The sequence below is a fragment of the Bubalus bubalis genome, chromosome 14 (genome assembly GCF_019923935.1).
Source record: "Bubalus bubalis isolate 160015118507 breed Murrah chromosome 14, NDDB_SH_1, whole genome shotgun sequence".
NCBI lineage: Eukaryota > Metazoa > Chordata > Mammalia > Artiodactyla > Bovidae > Bubalus > Bubalus bubalis.
In genome coordinates this window covers 19,515,886-19,541,121 of record NC_059170.1, presented here as the reverse complement: position 1 = coordinate 19,541,121, position 25,236 = coordinate 19,515,886, and the positions used below count along the sequence as shown (strand labels likewise).

General features: G+C 37.6%; 1 protein-coding gene across 13 annotated transcripts in view; it reads right to left on the bottom strand.

The window, feature by feature from the left end:
- NCOA6 (nuclear receptor coactivator 6) overlaps positions 1–25,236 on the bottom strand; it is a 96,450-nt gene that overhangs the window by 67,559 nt on the left and 3,655 nt on the right. The window contains exons 2-3 of one of the 13 annotated variants that reach the window (XM_025263600.3): positions 13,088–13,234; positions 10,889–10,966 (exon numbers count right to left, since the gene is read on the bottom strand). The exons of 10 other annotated variants lie outside the window; for them this stretch is intronic. The gene's annotated coding sequence lies outside the window, so the exon portion shown is untranslated. The remainder of the gene's footprint in view (positions 1–10,888; positions 10,967–13,087; positions 13,235–25,236) is intronic. 2 more of the 13 variants (XM_044927712.2, XM_025263601.3) reach the window with 2 other exon arrangements.

The following is a 25,236-nucleotide window of genomic DNA, read 5'->3' as shown; positions in this document are numbered from 1 at the left end:
ATTTCTAACTTCCTCCAACTACCTGTTCCCAAACAGCTTTCTCCGGAGGCAGCAATGGCAATGCTGTTACATTACCCTTCTGGAAGAGATTCACTTAAAACGGTCAGTGCTATCAGTACTATATACCCACAACCTTCCTCCTGTACTTCAGATTTTGTAACATACAAAGTAGTACATACACCCTGAGATTTGAAGGCAAATGCAGGAAGGGCTGAGATAGCAAAAGCCCTGGGAGCATTACATACTGGAAATCATTTTTTTGTAGCCTAGACTTCAAATTATCAACAATAACAAAAAATCATCTTTTTCAAAGTAAAATTACCAGGCCAAAGGAAGGCATTTCCTCTACTCAATCCAGCAAGAAACACATAAATGACTGCTGGACACTCAAAAGTATTCAGAAACAATGTGAATCAATCAGTCCTTTAACACCTTAAAAGAGAATTCCTACAGCTACCAAATAGCCAATGAAGCAACAAGTCTACCCTATCTGGCACACACTAGACCTGTATACCCCTCTCCTTACTCAAGGAAGAAAAATTGAGGGGAGAGATAGAAAAACTTTCTGCAACATAAAAGAAGAGAAACTCTGCCTCTGTAATCCAGAAATGAAAATATAAGGCCGCAATCAGTTAAATTTTAGAAATCAATTACATTGCTCTTAACAAACTTGATAAAGCACATTGAAATAAGAGCTCAAAGTTCACAGGCAGAAATGAAAGGAGCTAGTTGAGATGCAGGAATAAACACGACAAGGGGAAAAGAAAGGTAAAAATTACAAATACACCAAAGCAGAATTCAAATCTTTACTAGAAAAGTAAAGAGCAAAACACTTCCTTAGAAACACAGGAACAACAAATTCAAAAATTTCTTTCAGAATGGAGTAGGGAAGGACAAATAATGCAAAGTATAAGAGAGGATTGATGAAAAGAGAGAAATAAACTTCAACTAATTTGCTATCCTGGAAACAAATGGACAGGAATAATAATCAAAGATTTTTTTAAAAAGAAATGTAAACTTTCCTGGGTCAAAGAATGTTCTGCATCTCCAGCTCAAAAGAGCTCACAAAAGACCAGCAAAATTACTAAAAAGAGAGTGACTGGATTTGTTCCAGTGAAACTTTCAGTTTTAAGGATAAAGAAAATGCCCCACAACCAACCAATAAGGAAAAAAGAAGTCATATACAGAAGACCAAAACTTGCTCTGGCCAGATTTTCGCTTTGCAAGACCGGAAGATAATGGCAATATATTAAAGAATTACAAATGGAAAAAACAAGGTGACCTAATAATTCTGCTCCCTTCCCCACCAAGTTGTCATTCAGTGTGAAATCAACATGATACTTTCAGATGTATACCATTCATGTACTTTTTATAAAAAAGGACATAAAAAGTACATTAAAAAGTACATTGTCTGAATATAATTAACCAAAAACAAAGACCTTAAGAATAGGAAGGAAAAATTCAATCAGTTAAACATAAGACTGTGCTGTGCTGTGCTTAGTTGTTCAGTCGTGTCCGACTCTTTGTGACCCCATGGACCGCAGCCCACCAGGCTCCTCTGTCCATTGGGATTCTCCAGGTAAGAATGCTGGAGTGGGTTGCCATGCCCTCCTCAAACATAAACACAAACATAAACATAAGACTAAGTCTAAATAGTTATTATAAATATCAGTTCAGTTCAGTTACTCAGTCGTATCCGACTCTTTGCGATCCCATGGACTGCAGCACTCCAGGCCTCCCTGTCCATCACCAACTCCTGGAGTTTACTCAAACTCATGTCCATTGAGTCAGTGATGCCATCCAACCATCTCACCCTCTGTCATCCCCTTCTTCTCTTGCCTTCAATCCTTCCCAGCATCAGGGTCTTTTCCAATGAGTCAGCTCTTTGCACCAGGTGGCCAAAGTATTGAAGTTTCAGCCTCAGCATCAGTCCTTCCAAGGAACACCCAGGACCAATCTCCTTTAGGATGGACTCGTTGGATCTCCTTGCAGTCCAAGGGACTCTCAAGAGTCTTCTCCACCACCACAATTCAAAAGCATCAATTCTCCGGTGCTCAGCTTTCTTTACAGTCCAACTCTCACATCCATACATGACTACTGGAAAAACCATAGCTTTGACTAGACAGACCTTTGTTGGCAAAGTAATGTCTCTGCTTTTTAATATGCTGTCTAGGTTGGTCATAACTTTTCTTCCAAGGAGTAAGCCTCATTTAATTTCATGGCTGCAGTCACCATCTGCAGCGATTTTGGAGCCCCCCAAAACAAAGTCAGCCACTGTTTCCACTGTTGCCCCATCTATTTGCCATGAAGTGATGGGACCAGATGCCATGATCTTAGTTTTCTGAATGTTGAGCTTTAAGCCAACTTTTTCACTCTCCTCTTTTACTGTCATCAAGAGGCTCTTTAGTTCTTCTTTGCTTTCTGCCATAAGGGTGGTGTTATCTGCATATCTGAGGTTATTGATATTTCTTCCTGCAATCTTGATTCCAGCTTGTGCTTCATCCAGTCTGGCATTTCTCATGATGTACTCTGCATATAAGTTAAATAAGCAAGGTGACACATACAGCCTTGACGTACTCCTTTCCCGATCTGGAACCAGTTTGTTGTTCCATGTCCAGTTCTAACTGTTGCTTCTTGACCTGCATACAGATTTCTCAGGAAGCAGGTCAGGTGGTCTGGTATTCTCATCTCTTGAAGAATTTTCCAGAGTTTGTTGTGATCCACATAGTCAAAGGCTTTGGTGCAGCGAATAAAACAGAAGTAGATGTTTTTCTGGAACTCTCTTGCTTTTTCCATGATCCAGCAGATGTTGGCAATTTGATCTCTGGTTCCTCTGCCTTTTCTAAATCCAGCTTGGACATCTGGAAGTTCACAGTTTGTGTACTGTTGAAGCCTGGCTTGGAGAATTTTGAGCAATTTACTTTGCTAGCGTGTGAGATAAATGCAACTGTGTGGTAGTTTGAACACTCTTTGGCATTGCCTTTCTTTGGGACTGGAATGAAAACTGACCTTTTCCAGTCCTGTGGCCACTGCTGAGTTTTCCAAATTTGCTGGCATGCTGAGTGCAGCACTTTCACAGCATCATCTTTTAGGATTTGAGACAGCTCAACTGGAATTCCATCACCTCCACTAGCTTTGTTCATAGTGATGCTTCCTAAGGCCCACTTGACTTCGCACTCCTGGATATCTGGCTCTAGGTGAATGATCACATCATTGTGATTATCTGGGTTGTGAAGATCTTTTTTATATAGTTCTTCTGTGTATTCTTGCCACCTCTTAATATCTTCTGCTTCTGTTAGGTCCATACCTTTTCTGTCCTTTATTGTGCTATTATAAATATGATTAATACCAAATGCTATTTTTGAAAAATTATTATTCAAAACGAAGATAAGGTACAAAATAAAAATTACTATCAGTCACCATGATCTTTATTTGAGTAATATGAAGAATTTTGTTAATATGCTCTGTCATTAATTTAATGGGTTACCTGCCCCTCCCCATTAAAGGATAAAGAGTTTTAGGCTAGGTCAAGGAACACTAGTCTAATCGAGATACCTCATACAATAAGAACCATACAATAAGTGGTCTTTTGTGACTGGCTTCTTTCACTTAGTTTTATTTCTCCAAGATGCTGTACCAAGTAACAGTACTTCATTATTTTAAATTACCAAATAATTTCCCTTTGTATGGGCTTCCAGGGCTTCCCTGATAGCTCAGCTGGTAAAGAACCCGCCTGCCATGTGGGAGACCTGGGTTTGATCCCGGGTTGCGAAGATCGCCTGGAGAAGGTCACGGCTAACCCACTCCAGTATTCTGGCCTGAAGAATTCCATGGACACAGGAGCCTGGCAGGCTACAGTCCCTGGAGTCGCGAAGAGTCGGACACAACTGAGCGACTTTCACTTTCACAGGCTTCCCAGGAGGCGCAAGTGGTAAAGAACCCACCTGCCAATGCAGGTAGACATGAGATGCAGGTTTGATCCCTGGGCTGGGAATATCCCCTGGAGGAGGGCATGGCAATCCACTCTAGTATTCCTGACCAGAGAATCCCATGGATAGATGAGCCTGGCAGGCTGCATTCCACAGGGTTGCAGAGTCAGATATGACTGAAGGGACTCAGCATGCACACACACATCCCTTTGTATGTAAACACCATATTCATTCATTCATTCACTCATCAGTTGATAGACATTTGGATTGTGTCCACCATTCTCTATTATGACTAATGTTGCTATGAATATTGGGGTGTACAAAATTTTGGTGTGGATATATGTTTTTATTTCTCTTGAGTATATGTACACTGAGGAGGAAGATTGCTGGGTCATACGTTACCTATATTTAGCCTTTTGAGCCAGACTTTTTTCTGAAGGAATTACATCATTTTGCATTCCCATCAGCAGTATATAGGAGTTCCAATTTCTCCACATCTTCACCAATATTTGTTATCTTTCTCATTATAATCATCCTAGTGGGTGTGCAACTGTATCTCACTGTGGTTTTGACTTGTATTTCCTTGATAGCTAATGGTGTTCAGCAAATTTTCTTGTTTATTGACTACTAGAATAATTTCTTTGGGGAAATATCTATTAAAATTCTTTGCCAATTTTAAAATTAGAATGCTTGTCTTTATTACTGAATTACAAGAGTTCTTGATAAATTTTAGATATAAATTCCTTTTTAGATATGATTTACAAATATTGTCTTACATTTTGTGGGTTGCTATAAGTGACTTTTTTAATTTCTCTTCTGATTGTTCATTATTGGATGTTGTATCATATGTCTTTACAGGAGATGATTTTGTTTTGTAATTTGGGACAAACTGAGTATCTGGAAAAAGTTTTATTAAATTCTTACTTCAGGACTTCCCTGGTGGTCCAGTGGTTAAGACTCTGAGCTTCCACTGAAGGAGGCATGGGTTCAATCCCTGGTTGGAGAACTAAGATCCTGCATGCCTCACAATAGGGCCAAAAAAAAAGCAAAAGTTAAATATAAAAAATAAAACTACAATCACATATTGGCTATATGTTCATACACAGTATATTTATCAGGCCATGGACTGAAGAGCTAAAGCAAAATATATAACATTATATAATACATAATATTATGTATTATACAAATCATCATATAATTTCATTATTATTTTTAAAATTTTGCAGGACAAAGTACACAAGAGTAAAAAGGCAAAATATAAACTGGGAATTATATTTGTAAATGACAAAAGGTTAATAAATTTAACATTAAAAATTAAGGAAATATTAACATCCTCCTCCAAAATTGGCCCTCCAAATAGAAAATTTATAAAATTAGAAATAAAAATCAATAAATATATGAAAAGTTTGTTCATTTCATAAGTAATCCAAAAAAAAAAAAATGAAATATGCCCTTCTTCCAACATAAACATTTTTAATGAAATACTCAACTGCAGCAACAGTTAATATATGACAGATTAACATTCATATTTTGCTCATAAATGTTCAATTTTCCTTAACATAATTATAATCCTCAAATCTAGGAATCTAACAATAAATAATTAAAGATGTGGTTAAAGATTCATATTCAAAGATGTTTATCAAAATACTGATAGTGAAAAACTGGAACCTAGCTCAAGGCTAAACAACAAAAGTGGTGAATCAATTTAAATGTATTCAAATATTGCTTCTCCATTAAAAGTCATGTTTTCAAAAATACTTAACATCATGGGAAATGCTCACATTTTAAAGATAAGAAGTATATAAAACTGATTCATTATTTTTATTTTCTTAATGTTTGTACACACGTTGGGGAAAAGATAAAGGAAACTCAACAATAAGACAAACAACCCAATAAAATATCTGCAAAAGATTTGAACAGATACATTACCATAAGAACATGAAAACATGTTCCGCATCATTGGTCATCAGGAGAAGGCAAATTAAAGCTACACCTACTATAATGGCTAAAATTAAAAAGAATAATAATATCAAATGTTGACAAAGACATAGAGCAACTGGAACTCTCATGTTGGTGGGAATGTAAAAAAGAAATAAATGATTTGGCAATTTAAAGTTATATAAAGTGTCTTACGACAAGACCCAGCAATCACTCTCCTAGGTATTAACCCAAAATAAATGAAAACATGTCTACACAGAGACATGCCTATGAAAATGAATAGAACTTTATTTACAATTGCCTCAATTGAAAATAAACTGGAAACAAATCAAAGGTCTATCAGTAAGTGGATAAACTGAAGTATATTCCTATAGTAGACTACTGACAAAAAGGATCGACTACTGAAAGGATTTTCAAGTAGAGCAGGGAGGGGATTTTGTCCTCTATTGGACATTTGGCAAAGTCTAGACACATTTCTGATTGTTACCACTGGAGAGGGGAGTGCTAATGGCTTCTACTGGATAGCAGTAAGGGATGCTACTGAATAACCCACATACATGGGATAATCTCCAAGACAAAGAATTATCCTGTTAAAAATGCCAAGGCTGAAGAATTCTGAACCACTGATACATGCAACAACATGAATGAATATCAAAAACTTCGTGGTGTTCAAAAGAATATTTCTATGACATTCTAGTAGGCAAAACCAACCTACAGCAATAGGCATCAGATGGGTACTTGTCTGGGATTGGGGTGGGGACTGATCACACAAGGATGAGGTACCTTTGGAGTGAAAATGTTCTATATCTTTATTGTAGGGATATATACATCTATCAAAACTCAAACTGTGCATCTTACTATATATAAATAATACATGTAAGATGAGTAAAAAATAAATTGCCAAAGCTGGGTGAAAGGTACATGGGGGTTCAGGATATCATCCTACTTTTGTATCTGTCTCAAGTTCCATGACAAAATGTTAAAAAAAAAATGTAGATAAACACTAAATGATAGAGGGAGAAGCCTTAATTGAATCTTAAAACATACACAACACACCACCCACTCAAGATTAAAATCTCACTGTGAGAATGATCTTTGTATTATGTCTCCATTCTTGAAGGGGAGAGAAACTAATATTAAAGATAGAAGGAAGAAAGAGATATAGTTTGATACAAGGAAAGTGAAGAAAATTTTACAAACTACTCCTCAGTACCACTACTCCCTTTAATATCCCTTTGAGTCCCAGCATGGCACTAAGCCATGTCTTCTGTGGTAGACAGACTTTTAAGATGGCCACCAACTGTCCCAACCTCCTGGTATTTATGCCCTGGTATAATCACCCCCGCCCCTCTTCCTCCCCCTGAATGTGGGCTAGCCTACTGACTTACTTATAGCCAAATATATATAGTAAAGGTGATGGGATGGCATTTCCATGATCAGGTTACAAAAGAATGAGACTTCCATCTCCCTAGGAGACTCTACTTCCTTCTCAGCTTGCCACGTTGGAGGGGCTACAAGGTAAGGAACTGACAACTGTCTCTAGCCAATCAGATCAGATCAGATCAGTCGCTCAGTCGTGTTCGACTCTTTGTGACCCCATGAATCGCAGCACTCCAGGCCTCCCTGTCTATCACCAACTCCCAGAGTTCACTCAGACTCACATCCATTGAGTCAGTGATGCCATCCAGCCATCTCATCCTCTGTCGTCCCCTTCTCATCTTGCCCCCAATCCCTCCCAGTATCAGAGTCTTTTCCAATGAGTCAACTCTTCGCATGAGGTGGCCAAAGTACTGGAGTTGCAGCTTTAGCATCATTCCTTCCAAAGAAATCCCAGGGCTGATCTCCTTTAGAATGGACTGGTTGGATCTCCTTGCAGTCCAAGGGACTCTCAAGAGTCTTCTCCACCACCACAATTCAAAAGCATCAATTCTTCGGCGCTCAGCCTTCTTCACAGTCCAACTCTCACATCCATACATGACCACAGGAAAAACCATAGCCTTGACTAGACGAACCTTTGTTGGCAAAGTAATGTTCTGCTTTTGAATATGCTATCTAGGTTGGTCATAACTGTCCTTCCAAGGAGTAAGTGTCTTTTAATTTCATGGCTGCAGTCACCATCTGCAGTGATTTTGGAACCCAGAAAAATAAAGTCTGACACTGTTTCCACTGTTTCCCCATCCATTTCCCATGAACTGATGGGACCAGATGCCATGATCTTTGCTTTCTGAATGTTGAGCTTTAAGACAACTTTTTCACTCTCCACTTTCACTTTCATCAAGAGGCTTTTGAGTTCCTCTTCACTTTCTGCCATAAGGGTGGTGTCATCTGCATATCTGAGGTTATTGATATTTCTCCTGGCAATCTTGATTCCAGCTTGTGTTTCTTCCTGTCCAGCGTTTCTCATGATGTACTCTGCATATAAGTTAAATAAACAGGGTGACAATATGCAGCCTTGACGTACTCCTTTTCCTATTTGGAACCAGTCTGTTGTTCCATGTCCAGTTCTAACTGTTGCTTCCTGACCTGCATACAAATTTCTCAGGAGGCAGATCAGGTGGTCTGGTATGCCCATCTCTTGAAGAATTTTCCACAGTTGATTGTGATCCACACAGTCAAAGGCTTTGGCATAGTCAATAAAACAGAAATAGATGTTTTTCTGGAACTCTCTTGCTTTTTCCATGATCCAGTGGATGTTGGCAATTTGATCTCTGGTTCCTCTGCGTTTTCTAAAACCAGCTTGAACATCAGGAAGTTCACAGTTCACATATTGCTGAAGCCTGGCTTGGAGAATTTTGAGCATTACTTCACTAGCAGCGTGTGAGATGAGTGCAATTGTGCGGTAGTTTGAGCATTCTTTGGCATTGCCTTTCTTTGGGATTGGAATGAAAACTGACCTTTTCCAGTCCTGTGGCCACTGCTGAGTTTTCCAAATTTGCTGGCATATTGAGTGCAGCACTTTCACAGCATCATCTTTCAGGATCTGGAACAGCTCAACTGGAATTCCATCACCTCTACTAGCTTTGTCCAGCCAATAGCCAGTGAGAAACCAAGGCCTTAAAAATCCAATACCCCTTGACAAAGTAAATTCTGCCAACAACCAAGAAAGCTTAGAGGAAATCCTTCTTCAGTCAATCACTGAGATGACTCCATTCCTGGCTGACACCCTGACTGCTGCCTGCAGAGACCCTGATACAGAGGGCCCACCTAAACTGTGTCCAAACTCCTGACTTCTGGAAACTGTGCCCTAATAAATACATGTTTCAAGCGGCTAAATTTGTGGTAATTTGTTATGCAACAATAGATAACTAACGCACCCTCCTTAGAAATTCTGCTGAACATTCACGTCTTTTTAAACTGTTTGGCAGGGACTTCCCTGGTAATACAGTGGCTAAGACTGTGCTCCCAATGCAGATCCCTGCTAGGAACTCTTGATCCCTGGTCAGAGAACTAGATCCTACATGCCACAGCTAAGAGTTCATAAGCTGCAACTAAAGATCCCATGTGCTACAACTAAGACCCAGCACAGCAAAAGAAATAAATAAATATTTGAAAATAAATAAAATTTAATTTATTTATTGGCAGTTTCTTAACAAGTGAGATATACCAGTTTTGTTGTTGTTTAGTTGCTCAGTTGTGTCCGACTCTTTTGCAACCCCATGGACTGCAGCCCACCAGGCTCCTCTGTCCGTGAAATTTCCCAGGCAAGAATACTGAAGTGGGTTACCACTTCCTTCTCTGGGGGATCTTCCTGAACCAGGGATCAAAATAGCATCTCCTACATTAACAGGCAGATTCTTTACCACTGACTGAGCCACCAGAGAAGCCCAAGATATACCATACAACTTGCTTAAGGTCCTACTACCAAGTGACAGAGCTGTGACTAGAGCCCAGTCAGTCAGTCATAGAGGCTGAACCTTTCACTACCACCACCACCACCCCACTCTACTCTGTATCTCAGACCACTTGTGTACTAGGTAAAAGCATACTCAGTTCACTAAAGAAGGATAGGTTCATTCACCCATTTAACAAATATTTAGGCATACATGCCAGTTATTGTTTGAAATGTTAATGATATAATGGGGAAGAAAATATATACATGGTACCTGCTTTTATGAAGCTTACATTCTGGTAAGAATTTAGGTTTAAAGAACAGGATTCTAAAATAAAAATATTTATCCTTTATTCATATATTTATCCAAATATTTACACAAAAAGTCACAAGTTGCATAGTGGCCAGATCTGCTTTAACTAGCTAGAACAGTGGTTCCTCAACTTGTCGGCACTTCAGAACCCTGTTGGGATCTTTTAAAAATTCCTAGGCCATATCCCCAGGCCATTAAATCACAACCTGGGGTTAGAGGTGGTGGTTGGGAGGCGGAACAAAGACATCAGTACTTAGCAAAGTTCTACTGGAGATTCCAGTGTAAAGACAAGTTTGGAAAATCACTAAGCTTGAGTTTTTATCTGTCTAAATAACGATAAAGTTCATTCATGGTGACACAGAGTGAGGTAAAAGAAAGAAAAACAGAAAAGAAAAAAACCTGTATATACTTGCCCTTCCCTGAATGACAGATTTGCAAGGTAAAGGTAGCTGTGATTGTTTTCCCCAGTGTTATGAATTCTGAGAATATTAGAAACAGAGCCAAATAATTATTTTCCTTCTTGGATTTTTCCATGCCTTCATTCTCCACCAGAATCACAGACAAATGAGATACTCACTTTTTCATCTTTTCCTGGTATTTTCCAGAAGCCAACAAAAAGTCTGCCATATAATATATAATCAACATAACTGATAAAGACATGACAATTGCTTTTCTAGTAAGCAGATCTTATTTAATTGAGTCACTTTGGGTCCAATCCACATGCCAAATGCAGCTTGCTAAAGTAAATACCCTGCGGACATTGAGATCAAAATGGCTTCTTTTTTAAAAAGGCTACTTCTTAATTCAATCCTTTGTTTAGGTTGAAAACAAATATTTTATAACTCAAACTTGCATTTGTATACTACAGAATCAACAGACCTGTTTAAGAACTCTCTGACCACTCTCAGAAAAGATAGTTAGAGGTTGAGTAGGAGCCCTCTCCATTCCATCCAGGACCTAGACAGAAAGGAAAAAGGGCAAAGAGGAAGAAGAGAAACATCAGAAAGACAAGACTTAATATAATCAAAATAAACCTATTCAGAGCAAATTTTTGTGACTGGACAAATTCCTCCTCTCTACCCCGTTTCTGCTAATTTCAGTCTAGAAAGAGTTGTAAAAAACATGAGATTACCTATAGCCACAAGTCCAGTGATTTCTTTTAAAGGAAAGCTTATTATGATCACCAAGGAAGCTTTTTCAAAATACAACAGCAATGGTTATACCAGTATGTTCATTTTATAATTCACTATCGTTATGACCTGTACACTTTGTATTGTGTTATACTTTCAGTGACAAATATTAAAAAAAAAAAAAACAACAAAGAAAAACCAGATATATTTGTTCTGGGCAGAAGCCCTGAAGGAGTCTAATTAAGAAGGTAGCAGATACAGTCTCACAGAGGTTACATTTGCCCTAGGTCACATATGTAGTTAGCTACTGACTTGGTCCTTCAAGTCATTTTCCTACTCGTTCTGTTGTAAAACTGTAAATAAGCTAATAATATTCAACTTTTAAATTTAACATTTACTCTCCTACTTATTCTCTGAAAAAAAAATTATTACAAATGACAACTGCAAAAAACAAACAAGTAAACAAATGGAAAACACAGATGTCCTGGGTTCATAACTGTGAAACACAGGGTAACAGAATGAAAAAAGAGCTAGGTTGAGCATGGCAGGATGAGTGTGCGGCAAGTTCTAGTTGTGACCTTCCCGTAAAGTTCTATGAATTGGGGCAGGGTGCAATCTCTCTGTGCCTGTGTGTGCTCAATCACATCTGAATCCTTGTGACCCCATGGCCAGGCTCCTCTGTCTATGGAAATTCCCAGGCAAGAATACTGGAGTGGGTTGCCATTTCCTCTTCCAGGGGATCTTCCTGACCCAGGGAGAGAACCCGTGTCTCCCGCACCTCCTGCATTGGCAAGTGGATTCTTTACCACTGTGCCACCTGGGAAGCCCTATGATTCCTAAATTATAAAATGAGAGGATGGATCACTAAGCTAGAACTACAGAGGATTACAGGTTCCTTCTAGGTTTAAAAAAACTCAAGGAGTATTTATACCCCTGGAGTAGGAAATGGCAACCCACTCCAGTATTCTAACATGGAAAATTCTATGGACAGAGAAATCTGGCAGGTTATAGTCCATGGGATCGCAGAATCAGACATGACTAAACATGCACACACAACAACAAACACATGGTTTCACTTTAACAAATAATCTCGCTACTCAAATGTTTTAAGTAGCTTTGTAAAATAAGAATCCTAGAATTCCTAGGTCATCTGCCTCATGAAAGTGAAAGTGAAAGTGAAGTCGCTCAGGCGCGTCCAGCTCTGTGCGACCCCATGGACTGTAGACTACCAGGCTCCTCTGACCCCATGGACTGCAGACTACCAGGCTCCTCTGTCCACAGGATTTTCCAGGCAAGAGTACTGGAGTGGATGCCACTTCCTTCTCCAAACACAAGTATATTCTTCAGCTTGTATAAAATACAAATCTCCTAGGTTTGTTGTCTAGATGCAAATAATATAGACAATATCCTTAGTACTTTACCACCACCATCACCATTAGACTTTTTTTGCATGAGTTAAACTTTACATTTTGAAATCATTTCAGACTTAAAGAACACAAAACAGTTTTTTAAATGGAAAATATATGTGTAAAGAAGCCCCTCGTAATTTATTTTTTCATAATTTCTATCTATTATAATTTGAATACTTTCAACGGATGCATTTGTTCAACCTCCCTTTACCAATCACCTACTATGTACCAGGCTCTCTGCTAAATAGACTCCTGCTCCTGAAGTTACTATATAAGAAACAAAAAAATTGTGGAATGGATAATTTAAATAAGATTTTCATGAATGCCTAGGTCTGGATATTACACCTCTACTGCTTTAAAAGTTAAGTTGGCCTTTAAACCACATAGCCTTCAATGTGTCAAGATAAGGCATTTTAAAAATTGTATTAATACACAGTTAAATATAAACTGTCAAAGACAATTTGCCATGGCACAACTAGCATAAGATCCAATTCTATCCTCCTCACATCATTTCATAAGATTCTTATAAAAACTCTTACATGTTTCCTGTTCCTAAGTCCAGGGCTCCCAAGGGAAAATTTATGTAAACCTCCAGTCAAATCACAGAAACGCAGTGCCCTGAAGAATGAACAGAATTCCTGCTGAGGACACTGCATTTCACTGCTGTAGAATTCCTGGTTTGCTCTCTGTAGGCGCAATAGATAATTTAAGAAATTAGGGAATATTAACATTAAATCTAAATTTCAATCCTGACATTTTATTAATAGTATAAGAAACAAAAGATAAATTTGTGAAATACAATTTTAACCTCCAAGTCTCTCTTCATTTTTCTTATATTTCATATTCATAAAAGAACAGATGCAACATGTGTAATTTATGAAGCCTCATAATAAAATAAATATTTGTGGGAAAAATATGTGAAATACAAAATCTGAAATCCCTAAACTAACACAGATACATACAGTTGACCCTTGAACAGCTCAGGAGTTAGGTGCTCTGGTCCCAGGAGCATTCAAAAATCTAAGTATAAGTTTACAGTCAGCCCTCCATATTTGTGGTTTTACATTCATGGATTCTACCAACTATGGATGTGTAGCACTGCAGTAGGTATTTACTGAAAAAAATCTGCATATAAGTGGATTGGCACAGTCAGACCATGTTGTTCAAAGGTCAACTGTAGTTAATAATTTTAATTGAGCATAATCAGCAGAGTTAAGTCAGAGGCTCAACGAGAGTTTTCCCATCTTGTTAGATACCATGGTAAGAGGATAAAGTAAAATTTAGAAAAAAACTACACTATACATCATGTTCTAATTGTGAACCACTACATTCTTTCATTCAGAATAAAGCTTCAGTCAAAAAACAGTGCAAGAGGACTTCCCTGGTGGTCCAGTGGTTAAGCTTCCACACTTCCAAAGCAGGGGGCATGAATCCGATCCCTGGTTGGGAAACTAAGATCCTGCCTGCCGTGAGGCCAAAAAAAATTCTAGTCTTTTAATCCATGCTGTAAAATACAAATGACACTGAAATGTTGACCAAATCTTACAATGTAGGAAGTAATAATTAAAAAAAAAAAATCCCTAAACATAACTTGACAAGATTCTGAGTAACATCAGAAGGCCCCAGGTCCAATACCCTCATGGAACAGACAAAAAAAATTAAGGCCCAAGTAAATAATTTGTCCAAAGCTTCTCAGTAGGAGGGAAGTCTTTCATTTCATGTATGACACTTCTTTCAAAAGAAATACTTCATTTTAAAAGCAGCAGCAAACTATGTTATATAATGATAATGAATGTTGCCCTGCCTTAAGAAAGTGTTAGAAAACAACTTTTAGAGAACAATGGCTTTCTTTCTCTATTAAGTTTCTAACAAGAAACTGTTAAATCATGAAATCTGGGCTCTAAATTGCAAAAAGTCCTTAGACCATCATTCTAAGAGTCTGCCAGTGTTTCTTTTTCTCCACTATCTTAGCATACAATCATCCCTCAGTATCCATGAGGGATTGACTCCAGGACCATCCCCTCAAAACCAACATCCGCAGATGCTCAAGTCCCTCATATAAAATGATGTAGTATTTGCATGTAACAGCACATCTGATCCGTATACTAGAAATCATCTTTAGATTACCTATAATACCTAACACAATGTAACTGATATGTGAACAGCTGTCAAAACAGTTGTAAATACAAGGTAAATAGTTTCCAGTCCTGAGAAATTCAAGTCTTGCTTTTTAGAACTTTCTGGAATTTGGGGGGATAATGTTTTCAATCTCTGGCTAATTGAATCTGCAGATGAGGAATCCACAGAAAGGAGAGTAAAATGTATTCAAAGACAGTTTTGTCAGGCCTTTTTTTTTTTTTTTTGCTTTATACCCTTATAATTGTCACTTTCTTTTAAAAATCAAACACTGAAGTCCTTAGATCAGCTTTCGAGTTCTGTAGCTACCATTTCATCATAATTGATGACGCAGAATATACTTGGCAAACCTGCAGACAGAATTGTTATTAGATGAATACACTATTATTTTCAAACACAGGTACAGCATCCAAACTGACTTGGAAAAACCAGAAAAGCATTTCTTCAAAATCAAGAGAGATTGTTTAAAATAATTATATCCCTAAACAATGAAGAAAGAAGTTTTTGATTAAGAGAAGAAATTCAATAGCATAATAAACAGGCTCATCTATATTAAACAACAAAGAAATTTCTGCCCAAGTTGCAAAAATGAGAAAAACAAAATTAAAAATTAACAAGACAAAAATATAGAAAAAAAAAATTAGAATTATTAACTTCAGTGGAATGGTGGTGACCAAATCATGAACCTAGAAATCATAAAGAAAAAGACTGACAGACATGATTAGATAATTAAAATAGTCTATATGTCGAACAAACCACAAAGTCAAAAGCCAACTGAGAGACCGGGATAATATATCTGCACCATGTGACAAAAAAGGGGTTAAGACCCCAAATACACAAAATGGCTATTTAAAGCTGATAAAGAACTGGCGAAGTTGATAAAGACAGCCAAATGAAACACTGAAGAGGACAAGAAACAAAAATAAAATCTGAGTGTTTTGGGGTTGGGTTTGTAAACAACTTATGAATTCAGGACTTAACTCTTTCAAAAAGAAAAAGAAATTGTTTTATTCCAGAGCTTTATGCTTCTTAGTTTTGCCTGCTTACAATGCTTTTTTAAAAAGCAAACATCACAGGATTCTGTCAAAGAAATGTCCCCTACTGTATATATATCTGCAATCTGTAAGGTTTTTCTTGGTTAAATTATATTTGATTTAAGCTATACCTTAAAACTTGAAATTTATCTTTTATAATGCACCATTCTTTGTTACGCTATATAAAATTTTTAAATACACAGTACAAACTTAAAAGGAAAATATCAAATCTACACTGAACAAATGGTCAAACAAATGAAAAACTAGCTCAAGACTAAAAAATACTCATCAATGATAAAAATAAAAAACACATTTTCTACTCACAAAAGAAAAAAAAAAACGCAACTTCACAGGAGAGATCTGGCAGTCACAATCTTAACTCTATGATCAAAGTTAACATCAACAGGGGAAAACCAGACATTTATGCACCTCGTGATATGATGTAATGTAAAAAAGTGTATTAAATATTTTTGTCAAAATGTTAGGTTACAATCTAATCACGTCTTAAACCTTCCAGTTGAGGAAAATACAAGGAACAAGTTAAATGTCACAAAGAAAACAAACAGGCATATTCAGGATGTGGGACAAACAAGAAAATTGCTCAGGTCTTGACAAATCAATGCCTTGGAGGGTAGGGGGAGGTGCGAGAGCAGATAAGAAATGGGAATTGCTTCAGATTTAAAAAAAAAAAACTGCAAAAATAAGAAATACAAATACAATGCATAGTTCTTAATTTGATTCCACTTCGAATAAGTCAGTTGTAAAAGTCATTATAGAAACAACTGGAGAAACAAATAGAAACTTAATGTTTGAAACATTAAGGAATTATTGATAATTTTGTTCCCTGTGATAATGGTGTTGCAACAATGTAGGAAAATGTTCTTATTTGTAAGAGACGCATGCTAAAGTATTTAAAGGCATACTATTATGATGTCTTTATTTTAAAAAGGTTTAACCTAAGAAGTATATTAGTAAATGTATGGCAACATACTGAATTGTTCATTGAACTATTTCTGGAAGGGTCTTTTGGGAATGTTTGAAATTTTTTTCATAATAAAACATTTAAAATATCAAAAATCCCACAAAACTGTGATATATCACTATTACGTGTGTGAGCCTGCTTAGTTGCTCAGTTTTGTCCAACTCTGCAACCCTTTGGACTGTAGCCTGTCAGGCTCCTCAGTCCATGGGGGCAAGAACACTGGAGTGGGTTGCCATGCCCTCCTCCAGGGGATCTTCCTCATACAGGGATCAAATCCGTGTCTCCCGCATTGCAGGTGGATTCTTTACCCACTGAGTCATCAGGGAGGCCTCAATCACTATTACAGTAGAAGAAAAAATTATAAAATCCACTGTTAACTATAGTAGAACTGTATAAACTGGTAGTTTTCTAAAGAATAATCTAACAATATAGCAAAAAAGTGATATCCTTAGACCGAACTGAATTATTTTAGGGAATATAGTCTAAGAAAAAAATGGGGGGGAGGATAAAAAGCTGTTCAGTTCAGTCGCTCAGTCGTGTCCGACTCTTTGCAACCCCATGAATTGCAGCACGCCAGGCCTCCCTGTCCATCACCAACTCCCAGAGTTCACCCAAACTCATGTCCATCAAGTCGGTGATGCCATCCAGCCATCTCATCCTCTGTCGTCCCCTTCTCCTCCTGCCCCCAATCCCTCCCAGCATCAAGGTCTTTTCCAATGAGTCAACTCTTGGCATCAGGTCAGTGGTATAATTTAGAATTGCAAATAAAAAATAAAAACAAACTGGAAATCATCCAAATGCCAAATAACCAGAGAGTATTTAAACTTTACTGCAGATTCATTAAAAATGATGACTATGTTGACATGTAGAAAAGTGTATCAATATAATGCCAAATGAAAGACTATAAAAAACTATATGAAAAGACTGTATGCATATGATGACTAGGAAGTTATGTCTGTTTGTAATATTTAAACATAATTTTTAAAATGTCATGAAGACACATGCTCTTAGAGAAAATATGTGTGATGCAAATACAGAACCAGGAAGAAATGCCTGGGCACAAAGAAGGTAATGCACCTGAGCACGGCTATTGACCACAATTTGAATGAATAGTCATAATTTAATGTCCACAGTCCTACTGTGGACAAAAGTCAACAGAACTATCATTGTAAGGATACAGAAAAGAATATCACTGGCTTGGATAGTACAGAATCTTCCTCAATTCTTTCCATTAGTCAGATGTTTTTAAAAGACATGGAAAGAAACTGAAAATGGTTCAGAGAAAAATCTAGAGGCAAAAAATAGGATGGAAAATCAGTGATTCTGAAGAAAAGTTTGAAGGAAAAATGAAGAACAACATGATTATAAATCCAAAGAGAGGCTTCTGAATAGAATAGAGACCCTAAAAATGTAGCTGTGTATCAATGCCCACAGGTGACTGACCAAGAGGCTAGTAAAATCCTCGTGTGCTGTGGTGGTGTTTTCTGCCTATGAGGAATTTCTGGACTGTCCTGGTGCAAAGTTACTGGCATGGGCAAATGAGGGAGACTGAGTGTGTTAAGTCACTAACTATTTGTTTATCCAAGTTCACCTGATCACAGAATCTCCCTAAAGCTTGAATTAATTATCCAAAGTCTGAATTAGTTATCCACTGTTTCAAAACTCTGCAAGGGCTATCCTGCTCCCACACACTACCCACTCAGCAACACTCAAATATCTGAGATCTGGTATCTAGGACCTCAATGCATTTACTCTGCCTTCATCTTCTCACAACTCCTCAATACACCAGCAAACCAGACTTCTTTATCTCATTTCCCGAATATTCCTTACAATCTACTATGTCCATCATTCCCTTAGTTCTTCTTTCCTTAACTCAGTTCATTCTAGTTTTACTCTTCCATTTAATTAGCAAATTTTAATTTAATACTTCTGTATCATGCCACCTGTTTTAAGCTGAATCTCATCTCCCCAAAGAGATTTAAAATCCTAACCCTGAGTACCATAGAATGTAACCTGATTTGGAATCACTACAGATGCAATTAGTTAAGATGAGGTAGACCCCCAATCCGATATGACTAGTGCCCTTATAAGAGAGAAATTTGGATACAGAGGCACAAAGGTAGAATGCTATGTGACAACAGAGACAGAAACTGGAGTGAAGTAGCCGCAAACCAAGAAATGTCAAGAATTGATGGAAGCTAGGAAGAGATACGGAGAAGGCAATGGCACCCCACTCCAGTACTCTTGCCTGGAAAATCCCATGGATGGAGGAGCCTGGTAGGCTGCAGTCCATGGGGGTCGCTAAGAGTCGGACACGACTGAGCGACTTCATTTTGACTTTTCACTTTCCTGCATTGGAGAAGGAAATGGCAACCCACTACAGTGTTCTTGCCTGGAGAATCCCAGGGACGGGGGAGCCTGGTGGGCTGCCATCTATGGGGTCGCACAGAGTCGGACACAACTGAAGCAACTTAGCAGCAGGAAGAGGCAAGGGGAAGAATTCTACTCAAAGTCTCAGAGGGAGCACAGCCCCACTGACACCTTGCATTCAGGTTCTAGCCTCAAGAACTGTGAGAGAATAAATTTTTGTTGTTTTAAGTCACCCAGTTTGTGGCAGTTTGTTATGGCAGCCCTAGGAAACAAATACACCACCTTTTCTATGAAGCGGTCCCTGATTCTTCAAGTAGAAGTAATCTCTCCTGAGTTCCCATAGCACTTACTATTTCATTTAAAACACACTTTCCCCTCTTTTATTTATGTTCACATCACTTCCCCAGATGAATCTGTTTCCTAAAAGGCAGGAGCTAACTAATCAACTGTATACAGACCTCAACAGTGGTAGGTAGTCAGCATATACTGACTTTCATAATTAACTTTTTCTCAACACATAATCATTCTGATTGTAAAACTTCTGAATGAGTTATCCCCATATATACTGAAGAGTTACACAAAACCTTAGATGAAGATTCATTTTCTTTAGGAAGCATTCCTAGATCCAAATGTACTTATATTAATTATATCAATATATATTACACTTAGATATGTGCATGCATGTATATGTACATTCTACTGATGGCTAATATCCACAATGGAAAAGAATGTTATTGATTTGTAATTGATCTAGTCAAATGCTGGTTTACTTAATATCTTCCTACTTTTACTGGTATTTGGCAGTTAACCTGTGTCTTTGAATTTCTCCAAAATGTTTGAATTTTTAAGTCTGTATTTGATAGAAAGAACACAGCCTTACTTCCATGTCACATTTAAATTTATGGCAAGGGACTTAATCTTTTGACCAATTTCCCTGAGTAAAATCCAAAACAGGCATCTGATTCACAAATCTGCAACCAGTTATTCCTTCCTGAGAGAGACTGCAGTCTGGTCTTAAGAAAATATACATAACTGTACTAATATTCAACAGGTTCAATATCAGTAAAGGAGCTGGTTATTGGCAATTTTTGTTGCCTCTTTGTGTATGGGAGAACTTGCAGCTGATTAATGCTAAATACAAACCAAATATCTATTTAAAATATGAATACCCTCTGAATTTGGTGATCATTAATATTATTAAGACTGACGTAGTTTTTCTCCCAGGTTGAGATATACTTGATATACAATATTGTATAGGTTTAAGGCGTACAATGAGATGGATGCAAATATATATTGAGAAATGACTATTATAATAAGGTTAGTTAACATACCATCACCTCACATAATTACCATTTTTTATGTGTATGGTAAAAACATTTAAGATCTATTCTCTTAGCAGCTTTCAAATATATAACACAGTACTATTAATTATAGTCACCATGCTGTACGTCAGACTCCTAGAACTTATTCACCTTGTAAGTTTATACCCGTTGATCAAATCTCCCCATTTCCCCCATCTCCTGGCTCTGACAACCACCATTCTACTCTTTTGTTTCTATGAGTTTGGGTTTTTAACTGACATAGCTAACATTAACTGAGTGTTAATATTCTAGCTGAAACAGAATATACAATTCTTCACAAGTTAAAAAAGAAGCAGTTCTGGCCTTTCACTTTGTAGGCTCTCTATATAAAATATAGTCTATCACCAAATTATAAGGCTGCATTTACTCCCTCCAACAAAACCATAGTATTCCCTTTATGTACACATCTATATATACCTCTAGTCATTTATTAATTAACTCAGCAAATGTCTAATGAGCTCCTAGGCAGCCACCTTAAGTCCTTTTTAGAACAAGGTAAAGTAGAAAAGATTATAAATTTTTAAAAATAAATAAATGTGACAGACAACACAGTAAGTAGACACCAGAGCTGAAGGAAAGGAGAGATATAGTCCCAGCCCTTAAGGAACAACCAATTTGGGGAGGAAGGAAGAGGAAACTACCTCCATCTCTCTCCTTTCTCACCTTGCTGCTCCTGGATTTTATGACCAGGCTTACTTTCCCCATGTACAGATTTCATTACATCACTGCATAGCCAAGCACTTTTGATGACTTCCCATTACTTAATCAATTCTAAACTTCTCAGCCTCGAACTGAAGAGGATTCAAAGCCTTCTACGTATAGTATGCAGAGATTAAGAACACAGGCTTTGGAATTGGACTGCCTAGACTCATTCTCTATCAATTGTTAGTTCTATTTCTCAGTTTCCTTATCTACAAAAAGGGGATTAAAAATTAGTGCCTATCTCACAGGGTTGCTGCGAGGATGAAATGAAATGCCGCTTGTAAAATGCCTGGCACATTATCTGGCAAATGGTATGCATGTGAAAAACGAGAGCTACTACTACTATTATTACTGTTGTTCAATCTCCATTTCCAGCCTCAACTTTAACAACATTCCTGTGACAATCCTGTTCTCCAATCAAACTAGACTCTTTACTATCTCTTAAACACCCATCTCTACATTCATGCTTTCCCTCAGCCTGGAAAAATACTGTCTCATCTTCAAGTTGTAAGATCCTAAACATTTTTGGCAATCCTGCTTAAAAGGTCTTCTCTTTCAGGTACCATCCTCTGATAGCCCAGCTCCATAACACATTATATATACACTCCACATGACACAAATCCTGGCTAAATTTATTCTTGTATTCTGCAGAGTTCTAGACCAGTGTACATGATAGGGTTCAATTTGTTGACAAATAAATAAATGCCTATATTTCCTCTCTGTCATCCAAATAAATGCTCTCTTGGAAAACAGTTCCCTATCACAAGTAAAAAGATCTCTTCTGTAGTATTTCATAAAGCTGGTCAGCTATTTTCTATTACCAATGTGGTAATTTCTAATATAGTATCCAGCACATAGGAGATGCCTAAATATTCAATGATTTGAATTTCATCTCATCTTTTTTAACTTCAATGATCAATTTATTCATTATGACTAAGAATGACTCAATCTTAAAACGGAATTGAGTTTTTACCTGCCCCCAAACTCATCTATGGAGAAGGCAATGGCAACTCACTCCAGTACTCTTGCCTGGAAAATCCCATGGATGGAGGAGCCTGGTAGGTCGAAGTCCATGGGGTCGCTAAGAGTCGGGCACGACTGAGCCACTTTACTTTGACTTTTCACTTTCATGCATTGGAGAAGGAAATGGCAACCCACTCCAGTATTCTTGCCTGGAGAATAACAGGGACAGAGGAACCTAGTGGGCTGCCGTCTATGGGGTCGCACAGAGTCGGACACGACTGAAGCAACTTAGCAGCAGCAGCAGCAAATTCATCTGTCAGTTTCTGGCCATCCTGACAATATCTCGATATGTCCCTTATTAGTTTGGGAGAAGTAATATATAAAACTTTGGTAAAGTCAGAACTAGAAAACCAAATGCCTGTAGGGGATAAAGTAAATGAACAAAACAAGAGAGTACTGAAAACTGCAAAGAACTACAGGGAGGAGTTCCACTCCAGCCGATAGTCTAAGGCAGCAGCTAAAATTAAGCAGCCACCTGGAAGCATCTCCTGAAACACTTAGCATCTCAGCCATTCTCTTTCAATCTGAAAACTGAATAAAATCTACAACTGAGTCGAGCATACTGAGCTTCCACTCTTGCCTAGGAATCATAAATGAACAATAATGTTAAATAATAAATAATAGCTAACATTATTGAGCATTTTCTAGATGCCACTCAGTTCTACATGTTATAAGAATTAGCTTACTTAATCCTCACAACAACTCTATTTTCCTTATTTTAAAGATGAGAAAACCAAGGCACAAAGCGGTTATGCAACGTGTCCAAGGTACACAATTCACAATGGAGCTGGAAACAGGGCCTTCAATAGATTTCACCAAAAAGAGCTCACAATACGAAGACAGAGTACCATTCAATAAATGATGCTGGGATAATTAATTGTACATCAGAAAAAATGAAATGACTCTACCTCACACCACACACACATGTCAATTCCAGATAAGAGATCTAAACATAAAAGGCAAAAAGATAATATAAAGAATAACTTCAAAATCTTGGGAGAGAAAAAGATAAAGTTGATTAAAATTCAAACTTTTTAACAACTTAAAGAGATATAAAAACATTAGCAACAAACCAGGAAATGATATCTGCAATACATATAATCAACAAAAGGATTAATAATCAAAAAACATGAGGAAATCTTTTGAAAAAGACAACCCAATAGAAAAAAAATGACAAAACAGGCCCCAGGAAGGTCTAAACTGTAAAAACCTGGCAAGAACCAGTTGTCACACAGTGGACCCCAAAACAGTAAACCATGGCACCCCTGACCAATATAAAATATTCAAGGATCTATGTCTTGCTGCAGATACACAGAGCATGGGGAATCCAGCCAGAAAGACGGTGCCAAGATGGTTATTCTTCATCACATAGGAACTGGATGGTAGATCAGAAGTTTAATGTCCAACTTTCAGACACACAGATCAGGAACTGGCAAATATCTTTGGTAAAGGGCCAGAAAGTAAATATTTTCAATTTTGTGAGCTATATATTCTCTGTCACAACTATTTAACCTGCCATTGCTAGTATGAAAGCAGACAAAAGCAATATGTAAATGAGTGTGCCGATGTTGCAATAAAACTTTATTTACATAAACAGGTGGTGGAACAGATTTGATGCATGGGCCACAGTCTGCCAAGACCTGACATTGATAGTTATGATTTCCCTACTCTAGGAATACTTTCCCAGTCTATTGACACATGATTTTCTTAAGCAATAAACGACATCACACTTGACAGCTCTGCACTGGCTTCCAAAAGTCTATTATTCTACAAAAAAAAACCTTTTTCCTTATTATCTGCAGCAATCCACACTCATTTTCCTTTCACTCCTTTTTTAAACCTCTTTGACTGCCACCCCAAACTAGAAATCTAAAAAATTCCCCTTCTTGCTCATCACTCACAATGTAATTATATCAACACTTGAAAATTCTAACTCTATTCAACGTGCCCAGCTTCTGCCTTGGTTCAGGCCCTCATTCCCTCATTACTTCTTTTCTGCTCTCCAATCCATCCTCCCTCCAAAACACATTCATTTATCTCCTAAAAATTAAACCTCATCGTAACTCCACTCCTTGAAAGCCTTGAATGCCTCTCTAAAAGCCAAGGATTCAGTCCAAATTCCTTAGCAAGGTCCTTCAACCCAGGCTCCAAACAACCTTTGCAGTCTCATCTCCAACCACTCTTTCACACACACACACTATGCTGCAGACACGTTCAATTACATTCCCTGAAAATGTATGTCCTTGCATGAAAGCTCTTCTCTCTTCTGCATCTGGCAAACTCCTTTACCCTTCAGGACACATCTCAAGTCTCACTTATTTCCAAAGCCTTCCCTGATCCTAGAGCAGAGACTTGCCTACCTGTGTCCTAAGAACCTGACAGTTCTCCTTTGGCATTTAACATCCTGAACGGTCACTATTGACATGTTCACTTCTCTAATGGGACTGAATATCCAAAGTGAAAAGACCCTATCCTGCCTTAAAGACCTGTGACTCCTCACAGCCTATCATAATGGATGATATAAATAGATGTCTCAGCGAACAGTAAATGTCTGTTGAATGGAAGACATCCTTTGTGGTTCCTTAACCTGGGATTCACAAATGGGAGTTCACAGACAGAAATCCGGGGGAAGGGGGGGAGGGGCTGTGAACTTGAATAGGAAAAAAATTACTTTATTTTCACTAACTTCTAACTGAAGTTACCATTTTATTCAAATATGAACGTAGGCAGTAAGCCATTCTCGTATTAGCAGATCTGTGATTCTACTACTGTAATCACAGATATCTTTATATCATATTATAGTTATTGCAGATACCTTAATTATTTATGTTCATTTGATATAATTATCAGACCCATCACTAGATCTAATTTCTTAATTTGCTGATAAAGAAGTATATCTATATTACATCACAATTTGTATATTGCAGTAACTGCATTTCAATACAATTGGTTTCTCTATAACCCCATGTATTTTGTTTTATGCAATTAAAAATATTATTCTGAAAGGGATCCATAAGCTTTGCTAGACTGCCGACAAAGGTCCATCTAGTCAAAGCTATAGTTTTTCCAGTAGTCATGTA